Raw genomic sequence first — 25,004 nt, 5'->3', positions numbered from 1 at the left:
CACACCCACACACCCACACACCCACACACCCACACACCCACACACCCACACACCCACACACCCACACACCCACACACCCACACACCGCAGGAGCTATCTCAGTTAGCTAATAGAAAACACATACACAGGGAGAGGGGGAGGGGGAGAGGGAGAGACCAGTTATTCTTAAAATGCCTAACTCAATGACTGAGCACTCCTAAATCCCCCCCCCCCACACACAAATGCAGGCCCAGTTGGGGAAGTGGCCAGCATCCACTTACCTGAGAATTCACACAGCTGGCTGACTTAATCTCCTCTGCTACTGCATCCTTTCCCAGTCTTCTAGCTTCTCTCTGTGTTCTACCCAAGCAACTCTCAATGTCCCGCCCCGTGCTCAGCCCTTGGATACTGGTAACTTTATTGATAGAACAAAAACCAATTGAGAGCAAGGACCTTCAGCTTCAGTAAACACAAATTCCCCATTAAATCCCAGCATCAGAACCACCCTCTACAAATGTTACCAAAATAAACAAACAAATAAATGACTGAATAGTTTCATATTCACTTATTTGAAATACTTGATCCCAAGATCCACAAAACTTCAAGTGCTGTGACGCATACATTTTGTGGCTCCTTTAGTTGTCTTATCTAATTCATCCTTTAGAGTGTGTTTGTGTGTGTGTGTACACACATGTGATGAGTGTATGGACTTGTATATGTGTGTGTGTACATTTGAGTGTGTGAGCTTACAGAGGGAAGTAGATAGACAGCAGACAACAAAGTCTCTTAAATTCTTTAATATATCTCATTTTGAATATTATTTTACATCAAACAAACTTTAAGTTTACATTCAATTTGTGTTTAATTACTTGCTTTAGGCTTAATCTTTACAACATATATAGAGTACTAGATAATGAGAGATATAAATTGGTCTTTCCCTCTAAGTCTGACCCTGTAAATGAATTACATTTTTACTTATCATGACTATAAACATAATTAAATACATTAAAGTGTTTGAACATTTATAAGAAGACTGGAGATTAACTTGCATGTCTTAATTCTCTTTAGAAGTTTACAATAAATTAGTACGATTTATAGAATTTGAATTTTCTAATTAGATTATAAATGTATCCCTGTTGAGTTTGAGCCTTAAACTTTATTATAAATATAGTCCATAAGAGACATTGGGAGCCTTGTTTTTCCTTAACTTTTTTATCAAGTGTTTCATTTTGTAAGATAAAGAAGAAAATGTGAATGATTCTACTCAGCCATAAAAATGTGAATGATCACACATAACACAATGGCTGGCTTCTTATGAGCCATACATGTTCAACTTAAAATGTATAACCAGTATTATGTTTAACTGTCAAGAGGAAGCAAATCAAAAGCCACTAAACAGCTAATAAGTCAGGTGGAAGACAATATGTAGACTTTGCCCTTATCAACCCTTTCTGTGTGATAGTGAAATAGACCTTTAAATGATGCATTGCACACAGAAGCATTGATCAAAGTCAGATTTGACATGATACACAATTTTGTTGATGGTTTGAGACATGCCATTGTTTGGCATGGGCTTTCTACTGAGGAGAAACAATTAGATTATTAAGGAGATGAGAATGATATTTGGAGTTTATCTCCAAAAAGAAGTAGTATCCATCAAATAAGTTGAGCTATAACTGTTCTCTGTTGAGCCTACTCCTCTCTGGAGTAGAGAGGAGTAGGAACTTTTATGTTTCTTGCTGTTTATATGCTTTGCTGTGGAGACAGGCTTTCACCCAATCAAATGTCAGAAGTTATCATCCACTGAGAATCCCAAGCATACACTTCAAAGGACTTTGAGCTTCATCATCAGAAACAACAACATGAGCTACTGTACTATCAAACTCAGCACATTCTTTAACCTTAAGAACTATCTCATGTTTGCTAAGTATTTTCTGTTGTTCTGAAGAAAGAGCCCACTGCTTATAAGCTGTAGCAGCCCATTCTTTCACTGCCCACCATTTATGATCAAGCACTGGAGAACTGAGAATAATTTATTCTTCTCTGGTAGTAATAATAATAATAATAATAATAATAATAATAATGATAACAATAATAAACAGCATTCCTGGAGACACTGCAAGACATTCTATGACACTGTAGGACATTAACTATATTCATGTGACCATTCTTGGCCAAACCATAGAGTGTTGTGCAATTCTGATAGCCACTTGTATTCAACAAAGTATTATGCTAGAGCAGCAATTTCACTACCTTCAAGATCTGTGGCTACAAATGTTATGAAATAGTGTCCATCCTGCATGGTCTATAACATTTGTGTTGTTTCCATTTTGCAAGTATATTCAACAGACAGTACACCACCCTTAATAGAAACAATATGAATTGAAGTCCTTCCTCTGTGATTTCTTTTTCAGGGTGCAATACAGTGTGACAGCTTGACTGTGGAGAAGCTTGACACTATTTTGCTGTGAAATGAATAGCTCAGCAGAGGTAAGGGTGTGCCTGGTGATAGGCTAACATACATTACTGTTTCTGTTGACTATAACATAAACTTGAAATTATCCTGAAGGCAGTGAAGAACAATCAACCAATAGTTTATTTTTTCACAAGCACTAATTTCTTAGTGAAATCTCTGATGTTCTTGGCATGTTGCTCTCATATCTGTTAGAGGTAGGACTGGGGGGGGGGGCAGATCTGCTGCAATCTTCATGATTTCCATTATTTCCTACTGAATTAAGCCCTTTTACACAGACCTTCCTTTCAGGAGTTATTGTCACTGTTTCTCAGTGTCAGGAAATGTTATATGCACAGCCAATAGTAAAGATACTTTAGCAGTCAAGCTTTTAGAACATTCAGATTCTGCAACAGAGCCACTTGCTAGTAAGTCTATTTTACCATGGACACTCACAACAGACCATTGGCTACAGAAGGACACAAGCCATTCCTTTAATTCTTCTTTGCAATCATATTTACTGGAGGAGGCTTGTTTTCTAGCAAGACCCTTGATGGCCATTTTCTTAAGTACCACAAGATGCTCCACTGGTGTCCAGATCCTTTTATACTTCTATAAAATATATATGACTCAATTTACTTCAAATAACTAAAGCTTAACAAAGTTAGCACATGTGTAGATGGTTAAAGATACATCTTTAAGTCAGTTTCTGTTAAAATATGTATAAGCATTAGTCATCAAACATATCTTGTTTATAAGTGCTATTTTCTATAAGCAAGGTTTATGGTTTTGTCCTCTATTACTATTTTTGCTCCTAGGATAAAGGTCACACAAAATCTATCTTTTTCCAAAATAGCTAGGAGGTCTGGTCTCTCCTTGGTCTAGGGACAATAAAATAAAACAAACCATCTGAAGGCATGGGGTTGGCTCTTTAGTCCGTTAAAAAATATCCATTTTCCTACATTAAATTTGAATCCAAGTTACATATATGGTATGCTGTAGCAAATTAAAATTATCTATAAAACTTTTATTACAAGTTTTTTTTTTTTTTTTTTTTTTGGTTTTTCGAGACAGGGTTTCTCTGTGTAGCCTTGGCTGTCCTGGAACTCACTTTGTAGACCAGGCTGGCCTCGAACTCAGAAATCCGCCTGCCTCTGCCTCCCGAGTGCTGGGATTAAAGGCGTGCGCCACCACGCCCGGCTTTTTTTTTTTTTGGTTTATTACAAGTTTAAAGATACCTTTACCTGGTAGAGATTTTATAGATTATTAACATCATCATCATCATCATCATCAACAACAACAACAACAGCAACAACACACCCTAATGGACCTTACAAATCCTGAAAGAAAGTTAATATATCAACAAAAACTTCAAAGACAGTAAACAAAACTAAGAAAAAGACGGGGTGGTATTTATAGAGCTAAACATTATATTTAGTCATTAGAAACCTTTTTTCAGAATAGTATACATCTTAGCAGTTCTCAAACATTTGTGTCTATTTCTGGAATGTCCTGTTAAACTTTTCACTGTCACCAAGTAAGGTCTGACCCAGGACAAAGGCTTAGTCAGAAAATTTTAAACAGCCATTCTTTTTTTGATCTGGTATAGGCAGGCAAAAGTTCATCTCCAGTATCAGCTTTTCAGTAGAGTAGACAGCAAGTAATAATATTTCTGTATTTTGCATACTCAGTAGATGTTTGAGTCTCTGTAAGGGTGACTCTAGTTATCAGAGGAAAGGATAAGAGTGGAAGGTAGAGGACTCTTAGAGATAAGATTTTTGTATCATTTGCTTGTGTGGTGCCCAAAACTATCACAGTATGTCAGAATGTGAAAATTAGGTATACCATTTTAAGCCATTGAGCCTGCAATCAAGCCATTTGCAGTAAGACAGCATAACTTAATGAAATCTCTGACTCCTGGGAGGAAGATCAGAGAAGGTAGGAGTGAGGAATTGGAAAAAGCAGTCCTATACACAGAGGCAGAGAAGTAAGTTTATCAAGGTTCTCAATCCAAGGGCACATTCCAAAAGAAAAAGATTTGTTAGAGAGGTGTCCAGGATTTTGTTGACAGGAGATCTTTTTCCACAGGATTGGGTGCCCAGGAGGTGCCTGACACACTTGTGTGACTTTTGCAACAGGTCCCTGAGAGATAGAGAGAATTAAACTACAAGGGAACCAATGAGAAATAAAGCACACAGCTCTGAGAAGACACCCAGGCAGGCTAGGAGAGACAATGGAGCAAAGTAAGTAGAAGAAAGCAGCAGAGATATGATCTTAGGTAGATGAGAGAATCCAGCATAAGCCAATGATGTGCAAATAGCATGGTCAAATTTACAGTTTGGTTAGGAGGACAGGGTCATTTTGAAAGAGCCCAGTGTAACCTTCTCCGCTTTGGCATGGAATGTAAGCAGGGGCACAGTGAGATCACCAAAGTGGATCACATTATAGTCATAAAGGAAGGTGGCAGAAATGCAAGCAGATTTTATATGGGAATCGAGAAGTGGGGAAGTCAGATACAGGCTGTTCAGATTAACCAGAAACTAGATGCCCTTGACAGAGGTAGTTGACCTATTCAACAGATTAAGGATGGGTCATGCTGAATGGAAGTTCACCTTTTCAACTCTGTTTACTCAGTAGGAATCCTTCCATTTATCTGGCCAAGGTCCTTCTGGTTAGGACATTGTCACCAATAATGCCATTTTGGGAGGCTGCTTTGGGTCTAACATGAACTTATGGTGGCCATTCTTATTCAAGCCACTGCATTTGCCATTTAACCATCAGGCAGACAGACACAGTACCAAGTACACAAAGTATGGCAGCTACACTTTCTCTTGTCTTTCTAATTTAGCAAAAAAAATGCTAAAACATTAACATGCTGACCCCACCAAGAACTATCTTAATTATAACACCTGCAGGGAGATCTCAGGAGACTGCTTCTAGCAAATGTATCTGATTCTAAGATTATAATATTTAAAAAACAAAGATATTATGATTCTGTTTGGAAAAGTATAGATTTAAGGCAATAATTCAGAACAAAACATTTTTATTTGTTCTTTTTTCTTATTGTTTAAGTTCATTTATTTGTTGTTATGAGTTTTTGTTTTCTCTCTCTCTCTCTCTCACTCTCACTCTCTCTCATCTTTGGGAGGGAGCAGGATCTGATATAGCACAGCTTGCTTTAAACTTACTGTATAATGAAAATTGAACTTAAACTGCTAATCCTACTTCTGTTACCTCTTTCATGCAAGGATTATGGGCATGAGAGTATACAGACTGTTTTATTCTATTAAAATATTGAATATGGGCCTCTGCAGGGCAAAGGTGGTCTGTGGAAAAACAGAGGCCCACCTGCTATCACACCACATGGCTCAGACAAAGGAGGTCAAAAAGAGGCCTGCCATCCATGGGGCTTGCCCATAGCAGGAGCAACTAGAATGCACAGATATATAGTAGACAAGTGGGGGAGAAAGAGAAGCAGAGCAGTGTGATCATTATGAATAGAGATGGAACTGAAGATGTGAGGATGGAGAGGAATAGACTGGTGTGTGTAATGTGCAGTACTGTGGAGCTGGGTCTGATGACATGGGTGTGGATGAGCCTGCCTTGAGATCATGAGAATGGGAGAGCTGACTCTGCCTCCTGCTAGCGGTGGCACTGGGTAGGCTAGCATGGGCAGTGCTGTAGAACTCATTCCAATAGTGACCATCTAAGTTATCACTTAGGCCCATGTCCAGGGCTTTGAGTTGGCCCATCCCAAAATCAACATCATGCGTGAACTGTTAGAATTCATGAAAGGGACAGTTCTTATTCAAAGCTAAAGGATCTGCATGACATAGGGTAACAATAGGATAACCAGGAGAAGTCCTGGTGAGGATTCAATATTGATGTGGCAGAAGCCAGAGACAAATCAAATAGACCAATGACACATTCCAGTGGACAGTGACTTCAAGTGCAGAGTAGCACCAGCCACTGTGTCCCACATGAAGGGTCAGTCCTATAATGCAATGAAAATGACTACACACTTTCCTTTCCACTCAACCTTGTGAAAGTTTGTTCTGAGATTGGTCCTAGTGGACGACTGAGGAGCAAAGTCATTGATGAGTTTGCTATCCATGAAGAAGCATTGGCAGCTATGTCAAAGGACAGGGCCACCAAGGAACTCTTTCTTAATAAGTGCTATCAAGATAAGCAATAGATTTTACTAATTGTCTTACTATTCTATTACTGTGAAGAGATAACATGGACATGATAACTCTTATAAAGGAAAACATTTACTTGGGGCTTGCTTATAGTTTCAAAGGTTTAGTCCATTGTCATCATGGCAGAAAGCATGACAGCATACAGGCTGACATGATGCTGGAGCAGTAGCTAAGAGTTCTACATCTAGAGCCATAGGCAGCAGGAAGAAAGAACAGTTGGGCCTGTCTTAGGCTTTTGTATCCTAGTGGTACACTTTCTCTAACAAGCGCACACCTACTCCACAGCACCTAATTCCTCCCAAGTAGTACCATATCCTGTTGGCCAACCATCCAAATATATGAACTTACGGGGGATGTTTATATTCAAACCACCACACTAGTATATTGAAGAGAATTACATTCAGATGAAAACCAGGCTTCAAAACACAATGGATATAAGAAATGTTAAAGGTATGAAAACAAATAAAATGTATTTTTCCTGATTTTTAAACTTCTTTAAATTAGAGCTGACTTTAATACACCAATCATAATAATAATTTCAAGAGATAAAGTTATATATATATATATATATATATATATATATATATATATGATTGTATTGTCACAGGACAGAGGGGAAAATGGATGTTGTTGATATATCTGTCATAACTCATGAACTCTAAACATGTTTTTACTCCGACTGAAGATTAGTGCATTAAAGTTGTATATCACCTTTTGGCAACTATCAAGAGCAAAATTAAATATAACTTTCAAAATGGGCATAAAACTAATTATCAAATTATAAAATCTGAAAGGCCAAAAAATGAGGAAAAATGCTGAGGAATATAAGATGGAGGAAACACAGAGCTACAGGTGATTGCTAGATGTCAGTGGGTCCAGAAAAATATAACACAAAACCCCATGTGCTTCAAGCCAAAGACAGTGATGGCCAGAATGATAGAGACAAAGCTAAGCTATACACTGTTCATAAGATATATACTTAAAATATGGAACACCCATAGGTTTAAGGATAAAGAATCAAAAATATTATACCTCAAATTGACCCGTCCAGCAGGTCCAGTTATTTGAGGGTCTCGAGGGGACCTTCTCCTAAGAACCAAATGGGGGGGGGGGTAGAGAGAGACAAGAACCTTGTGCAATGAACGACAGATGGAAGCAGTCTGAGTAACATCAAGGTCTCACTGTATTGAGAAAGGCCCAAGGCTTAAATGCACAAGCAAAAGGGTAAGTACAAGTACTTATCAGCGGGAGGGGTGGGGCAGTGGAAATTTTTCTTTTGGCAGTTACACAGGGGAGCAGGAATTTGGTGGTATCAGGGTACATCTTGAGGTCAGAACATCTGGCGCTGACTTAGGGCTGGAACAATGTGTGGTTGTTCTCGGAGCTGTGTGTCGGTGGCCCGCTTTGACCCCCTTTTCTTCTTGGGGGGAGAGGCCCAATTCAGAGAGCAGGACAATTGTGTTGTCTTAATAGCTCCCAATAACCATAGGTTTAATGATAAAGAATCAAAAATATTATACCTCAAATGTCAGATATAGGGTAGGAGAAAAGATTAGTTAATATTTACCTAGAATTTTTGAAGCTCTAGGTTGTATCCTTAGTACCATCAAAAATAGTAAACAAACAACCAAATAAATAAATAAATAAATAAATAAATAAATAAATAAATAAAAGGGCAAATAGCTGCTATTAAGTACTAGGAAAGAAGGGTTAAGTTGAAGGTGTTAGCAGTGGCAGGAATGAAGGTTATCACACCTTGCTGTTACCTATGGTAACCTAAGGAGATATAATTCAGAGACCTTGACTCAGGTAAAACTCAATCCTTGAACTATGCAGAAAGTAATTTCAGGCTGAGTAACAATGAAACAGACTTGTAGTTTATTATTATATATATTATAATATTTCAGTGTGGGTGTTCTTAGGAAGATTTTGTCTTAGTCAGGGTTTCTATTCCTGCACAAACATCAGGAAAGGGTTTATTCAGCTTACAGTTCCATACTGCTGTTCATCACCAAAGGAAGTCAGGACTGGAACTCAAGCAGGTCAGGAAGCAGGAGCTGATGTAGAGGCCGTGGAGAAATGTTCTTTACTGGCTTGCTTCCCCTGGCTTGCTCAGCCTGCTCTCTTATAGAACCAAGACTATCAGCCCAGAGATGGTCCCACCCACAAGGGGCCTTTCCCCCTTGATCACTTATTGAGAAAATGCTTTACAGTTGGATCTCATGGAGGCATTTCCTCAACTGAAGCTCCTTTCTCAGTGATAATTCCAGCTGTGTCAAGTTGACACAAAACTAGCCAGTACAGATGTCATGCACACTCAGGGCACTGATGTATGAATGGATACACTTCGTGGAAGAGTCAACTTCATTGTCCTTAGAATATTCAGTCATCTTTAGGATTTGGGTGTGCTTTGTTGCTAATATTATTAAAAGGTTGCAAAAAGATTTAATAAGATCTCAGGGTACAGGGTGTATAGTTGATAGGATTGCAATAGATAAGGTTAAATTTGGCTGCAGAAATTAAGGATATCTTCAATGGAAATAAAGTTAATACTTTTGCTTGAGATTAGCAGAAAATGTCTGAGAGAACAATGAGACTCCCCCAGTCTCCTATATGTTTGGGTATTAAGGAAAGCTTGTTGTTAATATCATTAATTGTGCTGAAATTCTTGATTCAAGCAGTCTTTGGGATGAGGGTTCCTTTCCTAATCATGTCTTCCTCATTTCCCTTTTCTAGACTGCTATAAAGAAACTTGACCATCTTTTAAATAATTTAAATAATAGAATCAATTTTGAGATCAAAAACCTTAAAATAAATTTCAATGACTTTTTGTATTGGTTCAGACTTTCCTATGTTTTGATTATATTTAGCCCTCCTCCCCCAGTCCCTGAACTCTTCCCAGATCTACTCCCCATTCCCTACACAGCCACTTTTGTGTTTCATCTTTTTAAAAACATGTCAAGTCTAATTTGTGTAGCTTACACATTCTTGGATGGGTAACCTTCTACTGGAGCATAGTAAAACTATACTCCTAGAGTGTAGGTCAGACTAACTCCCCTTCTACTAGCAGCTGTGAATTGCTATTATTTTCTCTGCTGGAGTAGGATTTTGTGGCTCCCTCCTTCCTCTATTTGTTGTGTCCAGACAGCAGTTCACATGTCTGGGTTCTAGCCTGGAAAGGCATTTTGGAAACCTGGAAGAGAAGAGGGGCTAGGCTGCGCAAGATAAGGACGGAACCAAGACTAGGCTCTGCTCAAGGTTCAATTTTAATGTCAGCAAACACGCTTTATAAAGATAAGGGGAGGCCCATCCCTGGCCAAGCAAAGTTCCCTTGACGTAGATAGGTCAGCCTTTTAGTGGGAACTCGTGAAGAATGCAGTTCGGTGCTAACTCCACAAAGTCTTGGAAGAGAGGCCTCAGGCCTCAGGCAGGTAGTGGCACATCAAAGGAGCAGCACAGCAGGTGGCTCCACTTAAGCGGTGAATGATCACAGCCAGCCTTGCTAGGCTGGAAGGAGGTAACATCTATTCTTTAAAATGGCATGCCTGACCTTGCACAGATCTCGTGTATACTGTCTTAGCTGCCGCAAGTTAGTATGTGTAGCTTCTATACTACGTTCAGATGATGATGTTTCACTGTAGGCATCTACAGCCTCTGGCCTTCATACTCTCTTTCCCACTCTTACATGATGATCCCTAAGCATTTGAGGGAGGATGTATGATATAGATATCCCATTTTGGGCTGAGCAACATATACCTAAAACCGTATGAATCTAAGAATTCATGGCTAAATAGGTCATAAGTACTAAGGGAGAATCTAATACTATTATTCTCATAAATAGGCATACTATTAAACTGACTCCAAATAACTTATTGTTATACCCCTAGATTTATGGGTCTTTTAACTGAAATCATAGAATCTCCTAATTGTAGATTATGATTAACACAGAGATGTACAACTGGCCATTAAACCTACACAGAATATGTTAACTGACCACAGTGTAAGAACTGTATTTTTAAAATATATATATATATATATATATATATATATATATATATATCATAACATGAGAAAATATCAAACTAGAATAAAAACAGGCAAGTAATATTTTGCAATGAGAGATAATGGGAGCAGCATGGCAAAGCTGTATGGGTATAATACCTCTGAAATATTTCTTTTAAGAAAACTGTAGTTTCAGATTTTTATATCAGAAAAAAAGGAAGTCCTAAAAGTGACTATATATGATCCTATCACTTTACCAACCTAGAAGAAATGTTACAATATCATTAAAGGCCTGCTAACGGAAAGCTATTGCCTATTAGGCAAAACAATAGAATGTACCTTTGTGTTGAAATATGCTATTGTCTCCTCCCTTAAGAATTTTAGATTTAAGCATGTAAATTGTCTTACATGAGAGTCTTCCTCTCAGGAAAGCAGGTTTACCTAAAACCATACTTGCTGAAGAAACAGTAGGAATAATTAGATCTTTGAAAGATGATGCCATTTCTCTTCCCAGCATGTCCATCCCATTGCGCTCAGGGCCTATGCACCATACTGAGTCTTGACTCAAAAAAATGCATATTTTTTTCTTTTCTTCTCTTCTGTCTTTCTTTCAGATGCTGGCCATAACCTAAGTTGGTGCTCTGGGTTCTTGGGATATCTCACTCTTTCTCTAAGATTCCTTTCCTCCCATGTGGCTGTTTGTTTACCAAATGACTGACATCCATGCTGGCTTGATTCAAATGGTATGGCTTTCTTTCTCCTTTAAGCTTTCATCCCTGGAGGAAAGACTCTTTTATTCTAGGTGCCACTCCAGGACTCCCATACCAAAAGAAGAAAAAAAACAAATAAACATCAGAAAGAGAACATTGATAAGTATCAGTAGAAATCAGTAGAAACATAGAAGCTATTTAGTATTAGAAAAGTTAAAATTAAAAGAGATATTAAAATCCAATCAATAATATGAATGAAGTCTATAAACTTAAAATTGGTTTGTGAAATGATAATAGAATTAAGGAAATCAGTAGATAAATAAGCCACTAATATTAGCAAACAGAAAAGTTATTTCAGATAAAATGCTGGAAAACAGAAAATGTTATAGATAATACAGGAAGAAAGGGGAAACACTGTGATGAAAAAGGGCAAGTACCTTAATACATTAGGTTAGCCAGGGGACTATTGATGGTACCAAATACCAAACTGCTCAATAGCATTGGATTGTGTATAAATAATTTTCTTAACTTGATTAAATAGTAATTAAAAGTATTAAATAGCAATAAAATATTTGTGTGTGTGTTTGAACAGAAATACAAACTTTCACCTGGCCTCATCTGTACTCTAGCCTCAGCTTAAACTGTAACAACTGGCTCAAAGATATTTTAGACTGAATATGAGTGCTAGAAATTCTCTCTGCATGCCAGGATCATTCCACCACTCCCTGGGGAAGTCTTCCAAGGGGAAATGTCCAACTAACAGAATGCAACAAGAACTCTCATGTCCTGAGACCAAGACAGAAATATGATGTGTTTGATTATGTTGCATATACTATTAAGTTTTTGATTTTTGCATTTTTAATCCATGTTCTTTCCATTTTATCAGCAATACTTTCAAGTACCCTACCTTCTATTTTCTACTCTTTTCTTCTAACTTCAGTTTTCTACTAAAACTTAGGCTGAACTCTTTACTTCGATGATTTCTTTGATGACATTAATTCTGTCAAACATTTTTTTGAATATATTACAAGTTTTTCCTCAAAGATCATGCCTATTAAACTCTAAAAATAGAATGTCATATGTCTGTTCCTAATGCAGGCATTTAAAGTTACCACAAGAAGGAGTCTAATTACTTGGATTTGGCCATGCATGGCTAGGGAAACAGACAATAAAGAGCCACAAGGAATCATTTCAAAATGAAAACATCCTAACATCCTGCATACTTGCATAGTGGTATGTGTGTGTGTGTGTGTGTGTGTGTGCGTGCGTGTGTTGTCAAATTATCATTTTGGTTTTATACCATGTCTCAGGCTTCAACCCAGAATCTAGACATGCTAGACAAATATTCTACCACAGAACTATGTCCATAACCCCAGTAGTATATTCCTTGGTTAGTAATCAATTGTTAAATACTGTATATTCACTACAACTAACTCCTCATTAATTTGTTTTTAAAATATTAAGAACTTGTCACGTGACAAACACTCTACTAGGGGATCTACCAGTGAAAACCAAAGATGCAGCCCTCTCCTCTGCCCTGCCTTACAACTCAGATTACTTATGTACTTTTCAAGGTCCTTTAGGCTTTCTTGCCTGCTCACTGGCTTTTATTTGCATGGAATGTTGTGCTCTCTGCATTTGTATGCTCAGATATTACAGCTCTTTTTGAAGTAAATTTTAAATGACTGGAGCCACAGTGAATTTCCCCTGTGCTTGGGTCCTAAAAGTATTGCTTAGTCTCTGCTCTCAGATGAAATTATCTGCTTTTCTAATAGTATTGGAATAATCTGCCTTGCATTATTAATGAGATACCCCATCTGACTAGACTCCAGACTCTTTAAGTAAAATGATCTTGTCTTACTAAACCTTTTATAGACTCCAATATTTAGAAAAGTGTCTGTGCCATAGGAAGCAGGCATTTATTAATTAAATGACTACACAGATGTGTCATTGTAGTATTGGCAAATGATTCTCTTTGTTTTAATATTTTCTACCAAATAATTCACCAGACTAGTTTCTTCCCATAACCAATTTTGAGTCAGCTTAAGTCTTTCATATCTAATTCTAGCTTGTGCCATCTATAATAACCTTTGCACACAAACCATATAACCAAGTTTATTAAGGATCATATATTAAATAAGAGTAATTAGGCTCTCAGGGAAAATGTAATGCCTGAGCACATATGAAAACATGACTAGAAGGTGTGGGATTTAAGATTTCTTTTGTGGAATTCTAATTCAGAAGTTACATTCTGAAACATAGAAAATAGTTTCCAAAAATCTGACTCCTATAAAAATTGGTTATTGTATTTATAGAAAAATAAACCCCTTTACAGAGATTGGCTACAGCAGTGAATATAAGTCCTTTCTGACAAATGAGTTCTGATGTTCAGAACTCAGAGCCAGACAGCTGTCACAGTGCCACCAAGGAATCCTCTAAATTGGAACAGATGGTGCTACTCATTTGACCATCAGATGCTATTTTGAAGTATCAGTTGGCCAACTGCTTGGTGGAGGTACAAAAATAGAAGATTTATTTAGGGCCTAAAGATTCAAGCACAAATGTTTGCAGACACAAAGTTTAGACTGATATAGAAAAACTGCAACCAGCCAATTGCCAGAGGATATCTGGTAGATGGTGTGGTAAAGCTCCATCCTATAGATCAAGACATACCTGGAAAACATTTCTGTGGCTATCTGGGACTGTAATGTCTTCTGCACAGGTTTCCTCTGAGATGTGTAGTAGCCATAGGCACACTTACAGAGGCACACACACTAGCAAATGCAATCCTACAAATACAATTGCTAACTAGTATGAAATGTAAATAGAACACTGCTTAGGAACCAACTGTGTCACCTGTGGCTATACTTTGGCTATATTCACCGCATGTGTTGGTGGTCTACTTCAAAAATAAGAGCCTTACCTGGCTCATCTTTAAGGTAGCAACTGCAGTACTACATGGCTTTTATCACTATACAGCCTAATGAATAGTTACATTGAGTGCACTGGCCGGACAGCAGGCATGATACCTTCCTTATTAAAATTAAATCTAATTAATTAACACTCTGCTCACTGCTGCCCAGAATACAATTTTAAGTACGGTCCTAATAATGATATACTACTAATTGCTTACAGAGTTTAAAGACAGTTCATACTGCCTACTAAACAGAATGCTAAGACATTGTAAGCTCACTGTATAAAATAGACAGGTTCCCATTATGTACATACTAAACTTTTACATGACAATAATGAATCAAAAATTTTAACTGAACATCACATTCTATCCCACACTCTCTGGAAAAGAATCAACACAGATTCCCTTATTGTATTCAGTTACAATTGATAAATTGTACTGATGTACTGATGGCCATTGGAATGATTCCTATCCTCTAAGCACTGGGGAGATAATCTCACTTTTAAACAATTTGTGTTCTTTAATCCTGTAACAATTACATGATTTTACTAATGTGGAAACTGAATGATATAGAGGTAAGCATTTACTAGGGATGTAAAATACTATTGCTTAAAAACTGGTGATGTAAGGCTGAGCTAGCACTAGAATCTTGGCAGCTTAGGGTCAAAGCCTACCTGTGGTTATCGTTTATAATGTCTACTTGATAACTGAAGAAAACACTAGAAATAAATCTTCATTCTATTTAAAAAGCATGCAAATTACCCCAACAAATTACAAGTTTCCAAGAATGTCAGCAGGATATAAACATCACTGCACTTTAAGAACTCAGGAAGAAATAGGTTTTAGGAGGGACTAGAAGCACACATTGTCAGGCTTTAGATCCCTTCTCTAGACGGAACAGAACGAGAGAACACTTCTGTTCACTGTGTTTTGCTAATGGTTCTGTGGTTTGCTAACAGCAGAATCTCAGAAAGATTTGAAAAAGCAGAAGGCATTTGATGTGGTTGCCTGTTTTTCTGGCATTATTGTTTAATTTTACTTTATTTATTTATTTATTTATTTATCTTTATTAGATATTTTCTTTATATACATTTAAAATGCTATCCTGAAAGTTCCCTATACCCTCCCCCACCCCCGCCCTGCTCCCCTACCCACCCACTCCTGCTTCTTGGTCCTGGCCCTGTACTGAGGCATATAAAGTTTGCAAGACCAAGGGGCCTCTCTTCCCATTGATGGCCAACTAGGCCATCTTTGCTACATATGCAGCTAAAGATATGAGCTCATATTGTTCATATTGTTGTTCCACCTATAGGGTTGCAGACCCCTTTAGCTCCTTGGGTGCTTTCTCTAACTTCTCCATTGGGGGCCCTGTGTTCCATCTTATAGATGACTGTGAGCATCCACTCCTGCTTCTTGGCCCTGGCCCTGTACTGAGGCATATAAAGTTTGCAAGACCAAGGGGCCTCTCTTCCCATTGATGGCCAACTAGGCCATCTTCTGCTACATATGCAGCTAGAGATATGAGCTCTGGGGGTACTGGTTAGTTCATATTGTTGTTCCACCTATAGGGTTGCAGATCCCTTTAGCTCCTTGGGTGCTTTCTCTAACTTCTCCATTGGAGGCCCTGTGTTCCATCTTATAGATGACTGTGAGCATCCACTTCTGTATTTGCCAGGCACTGGCATAGCCTCATATGAGACAGCTATAACAGGGTCCCTTCAGCAAAATCTTACTGGCATATGCAATAGTGTCTGGGTTTGATGGCTGATTATGGGATTGACCCCTGGTTGGGGTAGTCTGTGGATGGTTCATCCTTTTGTCTTAGCTCCAAACTTTGTCTCTGTAAAGTGTATGGTAGGTAGGTGTCCATAGAGATGTCTGGGCTTTCTAGAGAGTGCTGGGAAATCTGGGAGTCTTCCCTTGGATCCATAGGCAGCAGAAAGAGACAAAACTACTTAGCCAGGCTTGCTTCAACAAGGCCACACTTACAAATAAATAGTGCCACTCCCGAAAGCATTCAAATTCTGAGTCTATGGGGTCCATCTTATTCAAACCAACACCACAGGAAGATTGTTGTGAAAAACACAAATTTCCTCATCCCCTTTGACTCCTCAAGTATGAGCAAGAGTGCCAGAACTGAGTTAGAGAATGCCTGACTACCAATGCTAAGTTGGAACCTTTTTTATACCCAAATATAAACCTCTATATACCTCTATAAACCCAAACTTATAGAACTTTCTTTATCTAAAAAATTGTATTTGGATAATATTTTAAAATTTTACATCTATTGTATACAAAATGTTGTTATAAATACTTAGAGAGGGCCCTGTATTCTTTTATGGAGTCTTGTTTCCATTGCAGAAAAATGGTATCATTCTTTCTCTGAGAGAGTTCTTTTCTAAACCTTAAACCTGTTGCTGTCTAGTTCCCATATACTTGCAACCAAGTTTTACATACAGTGCCATTCCAGAGAAGAAAAGGAAATGATTTCCAGTGCTGAGTGCCATGTAAATAAGTACTTTGACTATTTTTGATCCAGATACTTCCAGAAATTTAAAAAGGCAGATACTAAATATCTGATTCATTGCACTGTAAGTCCCAGAGTTGATTTAATGTGGTGTGTGTTTATCCTATGTACAGATTCTTGACTGACTTGCTTATGAATGATGTCAATGAGATTATACAAGTAAAAAGAATCTATAATTAAAGAAATTTGAGAAATGCAACATCTTTATTCTAGGCTACATGTCTAATATACCCAAAGAATAGATGTTACAACCTAAAGATACACCATTAATTTTGTATTTTTGTAATTATTTAAAGTTGTGTTCCAAAATCTGTGTTGTCATGATGTCTCTGCACCTTCCTTTTCTCTACAGGTGTTATAAAATAACCTAACTGCTAATTTATGATCATACTTTTTTGCCTAATATCCTTAATAAAATATAAGTGGATTATTGTTCCTCATATTGTCCTCAATGTGTTGGAAGAAGTCCCCTCATTTTTCCCTTAGAAGGCTACTCTTCACACAACACTGTGGATTTTAATCCAGATCATTAAGTCAATCAGGTAACTTTAAAATATTCCAGCATCTGTGTCACAGACATAATCAATGAAAGAAAAGCTCTGAAGATGAGTTTAGGAATCTGTAGGACTGAAATGCCTCCCAGGTAATTCTAATGTGCACCCAGGCCTAAGAATCACAGACAGGACAGAGTTTCTCATAGTTCCCTGACTGAAGCATGACTCCCATCAATGAAGACATTTGTAGAGCTGATGCGCTGGTCCTTTAAATATATCAAAACACCACGTGATGTTGGTGATCTTCATGACTGTTCTTCAATATATCATGATGTAGGTTGGACCCATTCTGCAATTGGACAGTCAAGCAAGAATTTCTTCCTCTTATGGGAATATCTGGATATCAGAGCCTTCCCTAGTCCACCTCCATCTTCACACATAAGAATTTTGAGATAATTCTAGAATTCTGACAGCAAGGCTTTGACCCATTTTGAATGTTTCTGGTAGACAATAGATGGGGGTGCTCTTTACCTTCAGCTGGAAGAAGAGAATATTCACTACTTTAGCAGTGTACCTACTTGCTAGTTCACAAATCTGACTTTTCAACACAGTTGCTCTATATGTAGGATTCAGGGAAGGTAGATGCGATGCTCACGATTGTACATGAGCCAACATGGCCAGGAAAGAACTGCACAGATCTCATAATATCGACTTCCTTTAAAAAAAGAAGACAACTTAGACATAGAACATTGGAAAGAGCTACCCAAGCAAGACAGGAGAGAGAGAGAGAAAGAGAGAGAGAGAGCGAGAGAGAGAGAGAGAGAGAGAATTTAAGAGAAGTAGGTGGTAATCATCCTATAGAAATAAAAAACTAGTATGAAAAAAGCCATCCAGGGTGGCTTTTAGCAAAATGTCATCACACTGTTGGGATGCAAATAATCAAATATTAGAAGTTTCTAAATCACCGGGTAACAGAATACAAAGAACTCAAAGAATATAATACTGGAAAGTAAAATGGAAAACCCAGGGAATAAGAGTCAGAGAGAAAGAGTTTAAATTCTGTAAACAACTCTGTTCAAATCTCTAGTTCACTTCTGAACTACAAAGTCCAGAGGCAGAGGCAGAAAGTGAAATGGGCAAAAATAAATAAAAAATAAAAATAAAAAAGCAAACAAATAAAGATTGAAACTCTGGGCTCAGAATTTGGGGTAGATGTCTCGGAATAAGCCAGGATCCCCTGTCCATACAATTTATATAAACTACAATGACTACTAACTTATGACAAAACGGTATGTTTTAATAAAACTGGAAAATACAATCCATTTATGTTATTATTATAATAATATTACAATTATAATCACATATGTTTATATTCTAGCTTAACATAACATATAATTTTATCATGAGTCAATATATCAAAAAGAAAATTAATAACCAAGGAAGAAAGCAAACAAAAAATAGATAGAAAAGGCAAAAATACATAAAAATTCATGATATTTCTGATCATGGAATTACCAGAAAATCATTTTTAAGTATTTAAATAAGTTCCAGTGGGACAAGAAAATCATGCCTAAAATGTGGAAAAGAAACAAAATTTTTGTAAGGAAATTGAGTTTTAAGAAAGACTTTGCAAAGATGGAATAAATGATACAATACCTAGTACTTTAAAGGGATATATGTAAATGCAGAATTGAAATTTCCAAAGGCAGATCCAACAAAAATTCAATATGACAACATACAAGAGAAAAAAAAACATTTTAAATGCAATAGTGATTTTAAACAAGAACAACAATAAACATGGGATAGCAGAAAAAACACTGACATTAGACTCTTAGAGGGTCAGAAATCAAGAGACTCAAAAGTCTTCTTAATTTGCTGAGACACATAATATGCCTGTACCAGGAAACCCCAAGCAGAATAAAGTCAGAAAATACATCCATATGTATCTTTTGAATTAAGAATGAAAACATAAGTAGAATGTCTTAAAAATATAGATAAAATCATACCTTGCCTAAGAACAAAATACTCAATGGTACATTATTCATTCAAGAACTGAAGGTGAAAGATAGCCAGCCAGCCATATGCAGAATAGAATAGACAGAACTAAAGACACATGTTACAGCCATTAAATAAACAATACTTGATAAGTTAATCATAAAATAAAATAATTTTAAAGGAGTTTCCACTTTTGAATGGGTAGATTTTCAGAGAAACTGTGGGTAATTAAATGGAAATTCTAGCCCCAGAGGTAGGCTAACTCAAGGTCTTCTCAAACAATACTGGGATTTGCCACTGCTATTGGCTGTCTATCAGAATGAGATGCTAAGAATCTACTGCTGAAGACACCATGCAACTTTGTCACAGGACATAGAGAAATTAAGCTTCAACTAGATTGAGAGCTTCTTGGCTGCTGGTTAACCCTCACAGTCCAAGAAGGTGCTATGTGGATTGCTGGAGGAAAATTGTCATCAACAAATTTACTAAGCCATGGTCCCTGTTTGCAATTCTAACCAGATGGTGTGACAGTGGCAATTCTGTCATGGAGATAACCAACTATTTTCTGATTGGATTTGTTGTCTACCCTATAGGAATGAATTTTCATCTGGTTAATGTAATCAGAACTCCATGACTACAGAGGTCACAAACCCTAGTGAGAAGATGATATTGCTGTGGTTTTGCTAACTGAATAAGGCAAGCTTGTCAAATTGCCTTCTTAATAAGCTTTGTAAGTCGAATGTCCTCTTTGGAGTGGTTAACAGTACCCACAGGGACTCTGAACTGGTCAAAGTGCTGAGAATAAGTGAGTAATGAGTTCTCAGCTATAAGTGAGACATCTGTACCATCCTACATAGTTCAAAGAACATTTCAGAAGTAGAAACAATGTAAGAGATGACAGAAGGAACTGGGATAGTGTGGACTGTTATTTTCTGGACATGACATGGCTATTTTGCTCTTCAACACAAAGCAGTGATGGTTACCTGCTCAAAATGTGCACAAGATCCACACTCTAATGTTGCAGAGAGGGGCTCTTATGGGACCTACTTCTCCCTGAGGATTTAGTGAGTGGTTGGTGGTAAAGGAAGACACACTTTCACCACTGGTGAGAAGAGAAACTCATTGAATCAAAACATAGATATGAATATAGAGAGCTAACTGGAATTAAAAAGAATATTGGCAGGGACAAAAGAGATTAAGAGGGAATGTGAATTAAATCTATCATTTATATATCTCAAAATGTCATTGTAAAGCCCATCCATATATAACTAGTATATAATAATTTTTTTAAAAGAATAGATGAGGAGTTTGGAAACAGCAAAACCAAAGCGGGGGGGGGGGTTAAAAATCACTGGCTGCTCTTCAAGAGGATTCAGGTTAAATACCCAGCACCTACATAGAAGATAACAACTATCTGTAACTCCAGTCCCAGCGATCTTATACCTTCTTCGGAAGGCACTGTACACATACGGTACACAGATTTTCATTCAAGTAAACTCTCATATACATAAAATAAAAAATAAAGTCTCTAAAAAAAAAAAGAAATCTGAAAGGAAAATGCAGTCATTTAATAGAGCCACAGATGGGAAGACAAGAAAAACATTGAACAATGAGACATTTCAATGCAGCCAAACATTAGACATATATAAAATTCTACTGTGAGTCTAGATCAGAGTGTAGAAAAGTCACATTTGTGAGCATAGTCCAAGTTCAACCTTGAAATTACATAGAGTTTCTTTTCTCATACACTGTCTTGCTATCCTCAACCACAGGAACTCATTTGTGAGTCTAATGGTGTCAGCTCTCCACTGCTAGCTCTGCCTCACTTATAGAATAGCATAACCTTAGCTCAAATGCTTTTAAAATATTTATGTGTTTTTAAAATACTTACGATTTTACCAGTTGAGACATATGTATTAAATTTAGAGAAATATTTACAGACAAGGATATTTATCAGACATTTGTATAGCCATGTATGTTTTAGGAATAACATTAATGGCAGAATTATGGGTGTGAACAACGATTTTAGAAAGTTTACAAAATGGCATGACATAGTTGCCAAAATTACCCATCAAAGTTAATAAAAGAGAATAAAATGTTTCCTATGTGTGGTGTTTGAAAATATTTTTCTGTCAACATTGTCAGAGTTATGTGAAAGAAAAACAAAAAAATCTGGAAATATTCTCACAAATGCCTCTGGGAGGGGAATTGATTTTGCTTTATTTCATACTGACTACATCCACTTCATAGATAATTTGAGATATTTAACAAAAGGCATGTGTATTTCACAGCATAGGTGAAAAGAGAGAGAGGGGGGAAGGAAGGAAGGAAGGAAGGAAGGAAGGAAGGAAGGAAGGAAGGAAGGAAGGAAGGAAGGGAGAAGAAGAAAGTTGGAAAAGAAAGAAGCATGGCACTTGAGCTCTGGGATGCGCAATTATGGAACAGATGGAATTATGCTACAGATGGAAGACCATGCCCACAGCTTTAAAATCAAGTCATGATGTAAAGAAATTAGAAGTCAGCAAGACATGCTGCAGAGGCATGTACAAAGGAAAAGTAGATGGACCGATTGAAAAACAAGATAGATGATCATATATTCACATAAAAGGTAAAAAAAAATCAGGAGGATTACAAATAGAATAGGCAAGTAGCCTTCAAAGGTAACTTTCCTGGCCAACAAGCTTTGACACGCACTAAAAAGAAGCATCTGAGTAGTCGCTGGCTCAGAGCTCATAGTAGACAGCTGGCAGGCTGGTAAATCAAGCAAGAAATGGACAATGACTGGGCACAGATTGGGCCAATTCCCCTTGTGGTAGAATTTCAGTTGTGGTACAAGAGATGGATAGAGCTTGAGTAAGCATAGAGAAAGTAAAGAGAAATGAAGGGACTGAATGTACATGTCCCATCAAAATTCATGTACTGAAAATGTAGCCTCAATGTGATGATATTGCAGCATGTGGTCCAGAAGGAAGAACCCTCAGAAATGAACTTAGGGACTTAACCAAAGAGAGGCATTGTCTCCATGAAGCCTTATGTATGGTGAGAACCAGAGATTATGTGAAGAACCACCACCAGACAATTAATCAGATCTTAATCTTTGTATTTTCAGTCTTTCAAAATAATCAGAGTAAATATATGTTGTTCATAAAGTTGACAGAGTGTATGCTATTTCACTGCCGTTACTCAGGGAGAGAAAAATATAAGATCTCATATATTTTCCAGAAAAAGAAAAAACTATCAGTAACCAGTATACAGAGAACCCACAGATAATCTACAACACAGCTTATTTGTAAACATATTCCCTTTTATTTGAAACAAATTATATTTAACTCATGATTACATGTAACAATATAGACAACAATTATTTTGCTCATTTTGTCCCCCAGGGGGAAAATACAAACAAATTAGAGCCTGTAATAGAAAGATATGGGAGTTTGTTGTATTTTCCATAGTACACCTCAGTAAAACACTAACATTTACTTTCTTGCGGACATCCCGTTCCAGAAATGTCAATAGCTAGAATTTGCTGATACTCCTCTGACCTCATATAAAGCTCTGCTACTGCTATATCTTCTGGAAGCCTCATAATTATATAACTGAAAATTTGCAATCTATGATTGACCTACATCTAATGTGAAGCGAATGAGGGATTCAGGAGTATTTTCCCATGTCTGCACAGCTTTTAACAAATACAAAGGACTATCCACCCATCAGCACCATGACGGTAAATGCCTGTCAGTGTTAATAACAGAATAAAGCTCTGTGGCAGCTTTGGTCCATTTAGAATTTATCTCAATCAAGTGTATTATTGGTTATATTCAGCTCATTTAAAATTAACCACATCTCTGTTCAAATGTTGCTGGAATTGACCTTGCATGTCTGCAGAGATAATAAGATTATGGTGAATGAAGTAATGAATAGTGTAACACAGCCTAATTATATACCATACCCCCATTCACCTTAATTTGAGAAAGAGCAGAAACTGGATAGAATTCAAAAGGCAGCAGATTGAAAATGGATAAAAAAAAAAAAGACTCTTTTTATGTGGTACATAATCAGCTTTCAGAATTCACTGCTGCCGGATATTTCTCAGGCTTACATTTAGTAAGGTTTCCAGACAGGAATAAGAAAGGCATCTGTGGCTACACTTGCTGCATGTAAATTTATAGACACTATCAATCCTCATGCTGGTAGCCATAAAATCATCACCAGCTGGTACTGGAATGGAAAGCTCCCCCATAGCTCCACACCGCATGATTGGACAGCTGCACAGAGTGCTGTTGTAGCTGTTCAAAGACAAAGAAACCAGAAAGCCTTAGTTGTTGGCCTTTGCCAAAGCAAAGATGGAACCCCGGGAAAAAGACTTCCTGGTGAGTCATGGGCTGACTTAGTGTGCACTTTCTGTTTAGAAATACAACTAATCTCTGGTGTAAATAACAAGACTACCTTTCATTTCCAAGGTGGCAAGTCCCCAGTGTTCTCTTTTAAAGTGATGACAATGGTCAAGGTAGACATCTGGTCCTTGTCCTAATGAGAAGCAGAGCAGGTCTATTTGTGAGCTTCCTTCATGACACCTGGTTCCTTTAATTACATCTGACAGATTCAGGCCATGCTAAGATCTTACAAAAGAGGTGAGAAAGGAAATCGATCCTTCTCTTCCCATGGTGAGTTACTATGTCATTCTTTTAGTGGACTTACATATATGCACACACACAAACATCCACTGCTGAGATCCCAATTTGGAGATGACAGAGTAATAAGTGAATATTACCTTATATCTCCTAAGCTCTAGAAAGAACTTCTCGGCAGATTTGATCAAAATAAATAGTATATTTTCACATAAAAGTCAAAGAGTTTTTTATTATAGTAATACATATCTGCTTAAAACAGTTTCCAGGGAGCTGAAAATGGCAAAGTAACAAGTTGGTTATTTTTAGTTCATTCTACAGTTAAAACCCAAGTTTGAGTGTGTCATGTTCTAGAAATCTAATGAAATGGTAGTCCAACAACAAATAACAGAGAATGTGGAGCCATAAAAGCATGGACCCGTTCTCCCCGCAGTGTCTAGTTCAGTGTCAAGACTGCACTGCTGAAATCTTGGTATCCCTACTTGTCTATTAAAGACAAAATATTTTTGTTTTGGATATCTTCAACAAATTTATTCTTCCCTATGTTTTTTTTTTCAGATAATTATTAGCATTTTGACAAACTCAGAACACAGTATGGGGAAACCAAGTCATTCTGATGTAATGTACTACAGGGGCCATAGAAAAGTATGACAAACTGTGGTGCTTCAAAATTGGGCATTTATTTTCTTCCATTCTAGGACTGGAAGTCTAAGATAAAGGGCAATGGGAATATTCGTGACTGGGAGAGGGCTACCCTCTGCTCAGAGGGACTCTCTTTCATGTGTATGTATGGTAAGTGGACACATTTCTCTATGTTCTTTGTAGTGTGCTATTCCTACAAGAGGACAGGGTATCTCATTCCTATGACATCGTGTAACTTTGATCAACCTCTTAAAAGCTGCAGACTCATATACAGTCACACTGAGAGAGGCCACTGCCTGAAGGTGTGAAGATAAAACCTGGCTTTTGTCGGAGATTCCAAGATCTTGGAGATGACAGAGTCATGGAATATGTGGCAAGGAGAGGTGCTAACAGAGTGCACAACCAACCCAAAAAATAGAAATGTGTTGTAGTCAACAAAGCTGAAAGGAACTGGAGATCTGA

The 25,004-nt window shown here is 37.4% G+C and overlaps 1 pseudogene; it reads right to left on the bottom strand.

Moving 5' to 3' along the window:
• Positions 1 to 1,338: 1,338 nt before the first annotated feature.
• Positions 1,339 to 2,992, bottom strand: LOC110291047 (annotated as a pseudogene).
• Between the last annotated feature and the right edge of the window lie 22,012 nt (positions 2,993 to 25,004).

This window comes from Mus caroli, chromosome 3 (genome assembly GCF_900094665.2).
Source record: "Mus caroli chromosome 3, CAROLI_EIJ_v1.1, whole genome shotgun sequence".
Taxonomy (NCBI): Eukaryota; Metazoa; Chordata; class Mammalia; order Rodentia; family Muridae; genus Mus; species Mus caroli.
This window is presented reverse-complemented; position numbering and strand designations above follow the sequence as displayed.